We start from the raw sequence: 9,764 nt of genomic DNA, 5'->3' as shown, positions 1-9,764 counted from the left end.
AACCACTACAATGGAAGGAAGCAGAAAAAGAACTAAAGAGACTGTTGATAAGGATGAATGAGGAGAGTGAAAAACTTGGCTTGAAACTCAACATTAAAAAAAACGAAGATTATAGCATCTGGCCCCATCAGTTCAGTTCAGTCGCTCAGTCGTGTCTGACTCTTTGCGACCCCATGAACCACAGCACACCAGGCCTCTCTGTCCATCACCTACTCCCAGAGTCACCCAAACTCATGTCCATTGTGTTGGTGAGGCCATCCAGCCGTCTCATCCTCTGTTGTCCCCTTCTCCTCCTGCCCTCAATCTTTCCTGGCATCAGGGTCTTTTCATGTGAGTCAGCTCTTTGCATCAGGTGGCCAAAGTATTGGAGTTTCAGCTTCAACATCAGTCCTTCCAATGAACACCCAGGACTGATCTCCTTTAGGATGGACTGGTTGGACCTCTTTGCAGTCCAAGGGACTCTCAAGAGTCTTCTCCAACACCACAGTTCAAAAGCATTAATTGTTTGGCACTCAGTTTTCTTTATAGTCCAACTCTCACATCCATACATGACCACTGGAAAAACCAGAGGCCAGACTAGATGGACCTTTGTTGACAAAGTAATGTCTCTGCTTTTTAATATGCTGTCTAGGTTAGTCATAACTTTCTTTCCAAGGAGTAGGTGTCTTTTAATTTCATGGCTGCAATCACTGTCTGCAGTGATTTTGGAGCCCAGAAAAATAAAGTCAGCCACTGTTTCCCCATCTGTTTCCCATGAAGTGATGGGACCAGATGCCATGATCTTAGTTTTCTGAATGTTGAGCTTTAAGCAAACTTTTTCACTCTCCTCTTTCACTTTCATCAAGAAGCTCTTTAGTTCTTCACTTTCTGCATATCTGAAGTTATTGATATTTCTCCCAGCAATCTTGATTCCAGCTTGTGCTTCATCCAGCCCAGCATTTCACATGATGTACTCTGCATAGAAGTTAAATGAGCAGGGTGACAATATATGGCCTTGATGTACTCTTTTCCCAATTTGGAACCAGTCTGTTGTTTCATGTCCAGTTCTAACTGTTGCTTCCTCACTTGCATATAGGTTTCTCAAGAGGCAGGTCAGGTGGTCTGGTATTCCCAGCTCTTGAAGAATTTTCCACAGTTTATTGTGATCCACACAGTCAAAGGCTTTGGCATAGTCAATAAAGCAGAAATAGATGTTTTTCTGGAACTCTCTTTCTTGCTTTTTCAATGATCCAGCAATGTTGGCAATTTGATCTCTGGTTCCTCTGCCTTTTCTAAAACCAGCTTGAACATCTGGAAGTTCACGGTTCATGTATTGCTGAAGCATGGCTTGGAGAATTTTAAGTAACACTTTACTAACATGTGAGATGAGTGCAATTGTGCGGTAGTTTGAGCATTCTTTGGCATTGCCTTTCTTTGGGATTGAAATGAAAGCAGACCTTTTCCAATCCTGTGGCCACTGCTGAGTTTTCTAAATTTGCTGGCATATTGAGTGCAACACTTTCACAGCATCATCTTTCAGGATGTGAAATAGCTCAACTGCAATTCCACCACCTCCATTAGTTTTGTTCGTAGTGATGCTTCCTAGTGCCCACTTGACTTCACATTCCAGGATGTCTGGCTCTAGGTGAGTGATCACACCATCATGTTTATCTGAGTCATGAAAATCTTTTTTGTACAGTTTTTCTGTGTATTCTTGCCACCTCTTTTTAATATCTTCTGCTAGGTCTCTACTATATCTGTCCTTATTGAGCCCATCTTTGCATGAAATGTTCCCTTGGTATCTCTGATTTTCTTGAAGAGATCTCTAGTCTTTCCCATTCTATTGTTTTCCTCTATTTCTTTACATTGATTGCTGAGGAAGTCTTTCTTATCTCTCCTTGCTATTCTTTGGAACTCTGCATTTAAATGGGTATATCTTTCCTTTTCTCCTTTGCTTTTCACTTGCCTTCTTTTCACAGCTATTTGTAAGGCCTCCTCAGACAGTCATTTTGCTTTTTTGCATTTCTTTTTCTTGGGGATGGTCTTGATTCCTGTCTCCTGTACAATGTCACAAACCTCCATCCATAGTTCATCACTTCATGAACTGGTCCCATCACTTCATGGCAAATAGAAAGAGGCAAAGTGGAAGCAGTGACAGATTTTATTTTCTTGGGCTCCAAAATCATTGCAGACAGTGGCTGCACCCATGAAATTAAAAGACACTTGCTCCCTAGAAGAAAAGCTATGACAAACCAAGACAGTGTATTAAAAAGCAGATACATCATTTTTCTGACAAAAGTCCACAGGGTCAAAGCTATGGCTTTTCCAGTAGTCATGTAAGTATGTGAGAGTTGGACAATAAAGAAGGCTAAGCACCAAAGAACTGATGCTTTCTAATTATGTGCTGGAGAAGACTCTTCAGAATCTCTGGCACAGCACAGTGATCAAGCCAATCAATCCTAAAGGAAATCAACCCTGAATATTCATTGAAGGACGGTTGCTGAACCTCCAATACTTTGGCTACCTGATGCAAAGAGACGACTCATTGGAAAATACCCCAATGCTGGAAAAGAGTAAAGGCAAAAGGAAAAGGAGTTGGCAGAGGATGAAATGGTTAAATAGCATCACCAACTCAATGAACATGAATTTGAGCAAACTCTGGGAGATAACGGAAGACAAAGGACCCTGGTGTCCTGTAGTCCACAGGGTCAAAGAGTCAAACACAGCTTAGTGACTGAAAAACAAAACCAAAAAAAAAAAAAAAAACCAAGAATACCATACCCAGCCACAGTGTCCTTCAAAAATGAAGGAGAAATACTTTCACAAATAAAAGCTGAGGGAGTTCACACTGCTAGACCTTTTTATAAGAAATGCTAAAAGGAGTTCTTTCAATGAAATGAAAGAATTACTAGATAAAATAGATGGGGAGACAGTGGAAACAGTGTCAGATTTTATTTTTGGGGGGCTCCAAAATAACTGCAGATGGTGAGTGCAGCCATGAAATTAAAAGATGCTTACTCCTTGGAAGGAAAGTTATGACCAACCTAGATAGTATATTAAAAAGCAGAGACATTACTTTGCCAACAAAGGTCTGTCTAATCAAGGCTATGGTTTTTCTACTGGTCATGTATGGATGTGAGAGTTGGACTATAAAGAAAGCTGAGTGCAGAAAAATTGATGCTTTTGAACTGTGGTGTTGGAGAAACTCTTGAGAGTTCCTTGGACTGCAAGGAGGTCCAACCTTAGTCCATCCTAAAGGAGATCAGTCCTGGGTGTTCATTGGAAGGACTGATGCTGAAGCTGAAACTCCAGTACTTTGGCCACCTCATACGAAAAGTTGACTCATTGGAAAAAGCTATGCTGGGAGGGATTGGGGGCAGGAGGAGAAGGGGACGACAGAGGATGAGATGGTTGGATGGCATCACCAACTCGATGGACATGGGTTTGAGTAAATTCCAGGAGTTGGTGATGGACAGGGAGGCCTGGCATGCTGCAATTCATGGGGTCGCAAAGAGTCAGACACGACTGAGCGACTGAACTGAACTGAACATGAAACTCATGAAACAATAAAGCTCAGTGATAAGGGGAAATATACAGGCAAATCTAAAATACTTCAATGGTACTGTATAAATTAGTTTTAGTTCCGGTACAGAATTTAAGAGACTAACGCATAAAAAAATGTAAAATACGTTGATAAATATAAAATGCAAAAGGATGTAACTTGTGAGTTCAATAACATAAGGTGTTGGAGGACGAGGTAAAACAGGAGTTTTTGTATGAGACTGAAGTTTTTATCAGCTTAAAATAAATTATGTTGCACATAAACTCCACAGTAACCACGAAGAAAATGACTATGAAAGATACTCAAAAGAAAATGAGAACTGAGTCAAAGCATGTCAGTACAAAAAAAAAATTACAAAACACAAAGGAAAAACAGCAAAAGGGCGAGGGGAGCTACAAGAAAACAGTGAATTCTTCTGTATCAATAGTTACTTTAAATGTAAATACATTAAGCTTCTCATCAAAAGACATACTGTAACCAAATAGATTGAATTTTTTTAAAAAGCAACGTCCAATAATATAGGGTATTCAAAAGACTGACCTAAGATGGCAACCTAAGATGGTAGCCATACATATGTTAGACAAAATACACGTAAACTAAAAAACTGTCACAAGAAACATATAAGGACATTATATAAAAACAAAGGATTTATTCACTAGGAATATATATCAGTTACAAGTATATATGCCCTGAAAATCAGAGCACCCAAATACATGAAGTAAACACCTGATGTGAAGAGCCAACTCATTGGAAAAGACTCTGATGCTGGGAAAGACTGAGGGCAGGAGGAGAAGGGGGCGACAGAGGAGGATATGATTGGATGGCATCATCGACTCAATGGACATGAGTCTGAGCAAACTCCAGCAGCAAAGTTAATGAAGTTAGTGAAGGACAGGGAAGCTTGGCATGCCGCAGTCCGTGGACTGCAAAGAGTCAGCCATGACTGAGTAACTGAACAACGACAACAAAGGGAGAAATTGATAGCAAAACAATGTTTAGGGAATTCAGTGTAGTGTTTTCAACTGTGGATAGAGAAATCAAACAAGACCTTTAAGGAAACAGGATTTGAACAACACTATATACCAAATAAATATAACATCACCCAACAGCAGAAAAATTGTCCTCGTCTCAAATATACAGGGAACATTCTCCAGGATAGATTACAAAATCTATTTTTTTTAGGTTATAAAACAAATACAAATTTAAGAAGACTGAAATCATACCAAGTATTAATATCTTTTCAGACAAAAATGGAATGAAACTAGAATTCAAAAGTGAAAAGGAAAGCAGAAAATCCACAAAACGGAGGTTAAATGATATAGTTGACATACAATGTTCCATAAGTTACAGGTATACAATATAGTGAGTCACAATTTTTAAAGGTTATACTCCATTTATAGTTATTATAAAATATTGGCTATATCCCATGTTGTACAATGTACCCTTGTAGTTTATTTTATTCATAATAGTTTGTACCTCTCCTTCTTTCCCTCTCCCCATTTGAAACAACTAATTTGTTCTATATATCCATGAGTCTGTTTTCATTATATTCACTAGTTTGTTGTATTTTCTAGATTCCATGTATGTGATATTACACAGAGTTTACCTTTCTCTCCCTGATTTATTTCATTTAGTATAATAGCATCCAAGTCCATCCATGTTGCTGCAAATAACTAAATTTCATTCTCTTTTTATGGCTAAACAGTATTCTATTCATATATATGCCACATCTCCTATATTCATTCATCTGTTCATAAACACTTAGGTTGCTTCCATATCTTGGCTATTTTAAATAATGCTGCTATAAACATTGGGGTGCATTTATTTTTACAAATTAGTGTTTATGTTTCTTCTGAATATGATCCAGAAGTGGAATTGATGGATCATATGTTTAATCAATTTTTAGTTTTTTTTTTTTTTTAGAAACCTCCATAATGTTTTTCACAGCGGCTGCACCAACTGACATTCCCACCAACCATGTACATGGGTTCCCTTTTCTCCACATCATCACCACTATTTGTCACTTGTGTTGTTTTTCATAATAGCCATTCTGACAGGTGGGCATCCAGGTGGTGCTAGTGGTAAAGGACCCACCTGCAAATGGGAGATGTGGGTTTGATCCTTGGGTTGGGAAGATCCCCTGGAGAAGGACATGGCAATCCATTCCAGTATTCTTGCCTGGAGAATCCCATGGACAGAGGAGCCTGGAGGGCTACAGTCTATAGGGTCGCACAGAGTCGGACACAACTGAAGCAACTTAGCATGCACATTCTGACAGGTGCTAACACCTCATTGTGGTTTAGATTTACATTTCCCTGATGTTTACCAATCAAGCAAGACATTTTGAACAACCAATTCATCAAAGAAGAAATCAAGAAATGGAAAATACTTTATACAAAAAAAATGAAAACACCACATACCAGAATTGATTGGATACAGCATAGTTAAGAAAGAAGTTTATAATAAACACCCATATTAAAAAGGAAAAAAAAATAAGTCAAATAAGCAACCTAAGATTACATCTCAAGGAACTAGAAAAAAGAAAAAACACAAAGCCAAAAGTTTCAGAAGAAAATAATGAAGATTACATCAGAAATAAGTGAAACAGAGCATAAACATATAAAAAAGAAAATCAAAATTAAAGTTGTTTTGTTTAAAGATCAACAAAATTAACAAGCTGCTATTGTAAGAAAAAATAAAATTCTAAAAATTATAATTATGAAATAACTATATATTACAGGAAAAAGTAAATGAATAAATTTATATTTGTGGAAGCAAGGCAAGGCAAGGAAATCACAAATATAAATAGTAATGGTGAGAAAAAACACTATGTGGCAAATTTTAACTGTAAATATAAAAGCAAGAGAGTTCCAGAAAAACATCTACTTCATCTTTATTGCCTATGCCAAAACCTTTGACTGTGTGGATCACAATAAACTGGAAAATTCTGAAAGAGATGGGAATACCAGACCACCTGATGTGCCTCCTGAGAAATCTGTATGCAGGTCAAGAAGCAACAGTTAGAACTGGACATGGAACAATAAATTCGTTCCAAATCGGGAAAGGAGTACATCAAGGCTGTATACTGTCACCCTGCTTGTTTAACTGATATGCAGAGTACATCATGTGAAATGCTGGGCTGGATGAAGCACAAGCTGGAATCAAGATTGCCGGGAGAAATATCAATAACCTCAGATATGCAGATAACACCACCCTTGTGGCAGGAAGCAAAGAACTAAAGAGCCTCTTGATGAAAGTGAAAGAGGAGAGTGAAAAAGTTGGCTTAAAACTGAACATTCAGAAAACTAAGATCATGGCATCTGGTCCCATCACTTCATGGCAAATAGATGGGGAAATAATGGAAACAGTGACAGACTTTATTTTGGGAGGCTCCTAAATCACTGCAGATGGTGACTGCAGCCATGAAATTAAAAGACGCTTGCTCCTTGGAAGAAAAGCTATGACCAACCTAGACAGCATACTAAAAAGCAGAGCTATTACTTTACCAACAAAGGTCCAGCTAGTCAAAGCTATGGTTTTTCCAGTAGTCATGTATGGACGTGAAAGTTGGACTATAAAGAAAGTTGAACACCAAAGAATTGATGCTTTTGAACTGTGTTGTTGGAGAACACTCTCAAGAGTCCCTTGGACAGCAAGGAGATCTAACCAGTCCACCCAAAGAAAATCAGTCCTGAATAGTCATTGGAAGGACTGATGCTGAAGCTGAAACTCCAATACTTTGGCCACCTGATGCGAAGAACTGACTCATTAGAAGAGACTCTGATGCTTGGAAAGATTGAAGGCAGAAGGAGAAGGGGATGACAGAGGATTAGATGGTTCAATAGCATCACCGGCTCAATGGACATGAGTTTGAGTAAGCTTCAGGAGTTGGTAATGGACAGGGAAGCCTGGCGTGCTGCAGTCCATGGGGTCGCAAAGAGTTGGAAATGAGCGGGCGACTGGACTGAACTGATAATCTTCTTACTATTATTTAGAGATAAATTCAGCAAGATGATAGACTAGGGATCTCTGGTTTTTGTTCTCTCATAGCAACACTAAAAAGAAAACCAACTAGAGTCTTGCTTCAAAAACTTTATAAAAGCTCTCAGAAACAAAGATCTCCAACAAAAAAACAAATACGCAATCAAAGAAAAAACACATTCAAAATGTTAGGAAATTTCATAGCATTTTGGGGTCTACACTTAGATTGCTGAGGCATCCACTTTACCCTTCAGAGAGAGTTCTCTCTAACAAACACATTGCTGGCCTTGTGACGAGATAAAGAACAAGACCCCTCTTCCCTCAGGCTTCTTCTGGAGACCTTGGTTGACTTCCACAAGTGACCATTGGAGTTCCTGGCTTTGTTTGTTTTTAATATCTCTTTCCATCCTTTGAATTCAACAAGAAATCATGAACCTACAAAACCCTGGGCCCTCCCCCTGGACCCTAATAAAAGCAGAACCCAAGGCCTAGGCTTGTGCATGTGTGCTCTCTGTCTCTCTGTGCACCCCACTGCCCCCACCTACACCTTGCTGTTGGGCATTAGGTTAATCTCCAGGTCCTGCTGATAACAAGCTTTTCTTTTTTCCCTAAGTTACCTAATGGATATTGCTTAAAAAGCATCTTGCAATTGTAATAACAATCACAAGGACAGGTCTAAACACAGCACTAGTTACTGGTAGGCTGCAATTGGCACAGAACAAAAGACTTCTTATGAAATGGTTTTGGAAAAGCAGTGTATCTAAGGGCAAAAGAATGAAGTTGGGTCCCTAACGTATACCATGTATAAACATTCACTCAAAATGGATCACAGAGTTAAATTTAAGAGTTAAAGACATTAATTACTAGATGAAAATATAGGGTGAAAGATTCAGCACACTAAATTGGCAATGATTTATGGATATGAGGCCAAAAGCACAGGCAACAAAAGAAAAAAAATCAATACATTGGATTTCATTAAAATCAAAAATTTTTTTGCATTCAGGACACTACCAACAGAGTACAAAGGCAATACATGGAATAGGAGAAAGTGTTACAAAATCAAATAAATGACAAAGTATTAATATCCAGAATATATAAAGAACAACTACAGAGGAGGAGCAAAGATGGCAGAGGAATAGGACGGAGAGACCACTTTCTCCCCTACAAATTCATCAAAAGAACAACTGAACGCAGAGCAAACTTCACAAAACAACTTATGATCGCTAGCTGAGGACATCAGGTGCCCAGAAAAGCAGCCCATTGTCTTCGAAAGGAGGTAGGACAAAATATAAAGGATAAAAAGACAGACAAAAGAGCTAAGGATAGAGATCCGTCCCAGGAAGGGAGTCTTAATAGAGGAAGTTTCCAAATACCAGGAAACCCCCGCACTGGCGGGTCTGGGGGAAGTTTTTGAATCTCAGAGGGCAACCTAACTGGGAGGGGAAAAATAAATAAAACCCACATATTACGTGCCTAAAAGCAACTCCCAGCAGAAAAGTACCCCAGACACCCGCATCCACCACCAGCAAGTGGGGGCTGAACGGAGAGGAGTGGGCGGCATTACTAAGGGTAAGGCCCAGGCCTGAGTGCCCTGAGGGCAACTGGAGGGAGGTTTCGTGAGTTACCAGCTTAAACTGTGGGACAGCAAAAGAGAGAGAGAAAATTAACCGGCCCGAACACACTGCTGGCCGTTCACAGAACAAAGGGACCGAGCAAGTCCAGAGGACCTAGCCAACTGCGGACAGGCCCAGCCCCGCCTGAGGCAGGAGGCAGGGTGGAGGGGAAAGGGGCAGGCTCGGCCCCAAGGACTGCGTCCCCTACCACACTGCAAACAGGCCTCCAGTTTCTAACCAAAGACCTCCTGAGATTCTGGATGGTCGACATCCGCCGGGAGGGTCGTGGATAGACACAGTGCGAACGATAGACACAGTGCGAACGCACCCGACGGAGTGGATGAGGACTGGGGCTGGGGACGCGGAGGGGAGAAGGCGCACACACCCAACTGGCAGGCGCAGAAACTGAGGCTGGGACCGTGGAGGGGAGAAGGCACACCGCACCCGGGGAGAGTGCGCCCATCAAGCTCCTGGCTGCCTGAGCTGCTTGAGCCAAAGAAGGCACAAAACGCAGGCGCAGCCGAGTCTGCGCTTTTGTGGAACACCCGAGGGCTGGAACCGCGCGCAGCGCAGGGCAGGCTCCATATAGAGCACTCGGGAGCCTGAGCAGCATAGACGGGGAAAACAGC

The sequence above is a fragment of the Odocoileus virginianus genome, chromosome 7 (genome assembly GCF_023699985.2).
Source record: "Odocoileus virginianus isolate 20LAN1187 ecotype Illinois chromosome 7, Ovbor_1.2, whole genome shotgun sequence".
NCBI classification, from domain to species: Eukaryota; Metazoa; Chordata; class Mammalia; order Artiodactyla; family Cervidae; genus Odocoileus; species Odocoileus virginianus.
This window is presented reverse-complemented; position numbering follows the sequence as displayed.